This window comes from Palaemon carinicauda, chromosome 2, assembly GCF_036898095.1.
Source record: "Palaemon carinicauda isolate YSFRI2023 chromosome 2, ASM3689809v2, whole genome shotgun sequence".
Classification (NCBI taxonomy): domain Eukaryota; kingdom Metazoa; phylum Arthropoda; class Malacostraca; order Decapoda; family Palaemonidae; genus Palaemon; species Palaemon carinicauda.
The window spans coordinates 193,772,252-193,774,751 of NC_090726.1; positions in this window are offsets into that span (position 1 = coordinate 193,772,252).

Genomic DNA, 2,500 nt, shown 5'->3' on the forward strand with positions numbered 1-2,500 from the left:
ACTAAACAGTCGTCACAATACGGTTGGTGTTGGCCCTTCAGCAGAAACTCATGTGTCAACCGAGTGTGACCAATACGGAGACGACAAAGAGTCGTCTCCCATTTTCGGGGTATCATGTTATACCTCCAAGGTGATATGACATTTGTTACTTCCCCCATTTTATTGCCATCTAGACTATCCCAGTGCTATTGCCATTTATTACAAACCAATTTCCTGATGTAAAGTAGGAAATCATTACAGGGAATGGGATACCTCCTTGGTAGCAACTCGGATGCAGCCTTCTTAGCCAGTGAATCTGCCTTCTCATTCCCAGACACACCTACATGTGCTGGAACCCAACAAAATCGAACTGTTATACCTCTCCGTCCAATAATAAAAAGCCATTCTAAAATCTTTAAAACTAGAGGGTTACTAGAATTAAAAACTTCTAAAGCTTGAAGGACACTCCTTGCATCACTAAAAATCATAAAATTACCCTCCTTTACCAAAGCTATTTTCTCAATAGCGGTTAGTCTGCCATACAGTTCGGCAGTAAATATGGAAGCTGTTAGAGGAAGTGCACCTCTACAATAAAAATCATTATTATGTACTCCAAATCCAACGCCAGCATCAGATTTGGAGCCATCAGTATTTATAAAAGTCGATCCCCTATGTTCTGCAACATATTCCATAAAAAGAGACCTGGACTCTAAGTCAGTCATATTCTTCTTAACTCCAATAAAGTATTTACAAAAAGATAGGTCAAGTAATTTTCAGGGCGAAGTTATGGTAAACGGATTATATAACGAACTATTGAAAAAGAGAATAGGTGAACTAAGATGGCCTGACCACAGCGACTTCCTTAAAAATCGAACTCTTGGGGTAATAACAAATCGTGTACGATGCAAACTAACCACAAATATATTTTGTTTATCAAGGAACAATCTTTAGTCTGGTTATTTTTATCTTGGTAAGTGTTGTAATAAGCATCTATCAACGTTTATTTATATGATTATTACATATACTCTTTGATTCTAGTTTAAAATTACATCATGAGATATTTATAATAGTTTACCTTATACATTAGTTTTCTATAACACACATCGTTTTCTTTTTCCAATTATATAGTATACTAAAGAAATTAAATGTTAAACTAAATTCACAGTATTTTCTTTACCTTCTCTTATACGAATAAAAGCATCTTCGGGGGGAAAATTTTGAACAAATTAAATTTCCCTGTTTTGAAATCTACTTAAAAGAAAGACTACATTTTTCGACGGTTAATTTCCTCTCTTCATTCAAAGTTCCCTATCTTCATATCTAAATAATTCATTAATTGTACTCCCGGTTTGTCTAAAATACACTAAAATTACTGGCCAGGGGCATACTTTGATACAGCAGTTTAAGAACTTAAGATAAACATAGACGTCAAAGCTAATCACTGGAATAGATTGAGTAAACACGCAAATAAACATTTTTAAATAACCTGCAATATGAACTCCTCCACTATGTTCTTGCGATTAAAAACACAAGTGAAGTAAGCGCCGTTGTCACAGTGAATACACTTTACACCACAATAGCTTTAATAAGACACTTTTTACACTGTGGTCAAATATCTAGATACACACACACACACACACATACACACACACAGATTCAACCCTTCCCAACCCCTGTCCTTTCCTAACTATAAACAGCTGGTTCGTCAATTTCTGGGAGTGTGGTTTCCGAGTGTACTTCTTCCCTGAGTGTGACAGGAATATATGTATGTGTATATATATATATATATATATATATATATATATATATATATATATATATATATATATATATATATATATATATTATATATACAAACATAAATACACACACACACACATATATATATATATATATATATATATATATATATCTTTATATATTTATACATATGGCCAGACACTTGCTCTTTATAATATAGTGGAGATGAGGATGAAAAGAAATTTGATATCAAAGTATATCAGGATAATTTCCTTGCTGATTGCTTCCAATTTAAGAAACACGAGAGCCTCAATGGAAGACCAACTTCAGTTATGTTGCTCAGAGGTTTATTACAAGTGGCAATTACTCTGACCTCACTGAGAAGGGCTTGAATATAACCAGTTTTCTTCGTTGAAATTATCAATACAAAATCGATAGTAAATATGCCAATAAGTATAAACTCATAATTTTAATAGAAACAAAGACAGTATTAAATCATTCCAGTAATTCACAGCCAATACTGACATTACAATTTGCTTCCCCAATCTAGTATTATTCAAGTATTTTTCAGTATATATAAAAAATTTTGGAGGCTGAAACTATATAGGATAAAAATATGAATGAATGGTTTAAACTAGAGTGATAATATGAAAGAAATTATAGACAAAATTAACTTCGTGATTTACCATTGGAAAAATATCACAAGCAAACAATCTCTCTCTCTCTCTCTCTCTCTCTCTCTCTCTCTCTCTCTCTCTCTCTCTCTCTCTCTCTCTCTCTC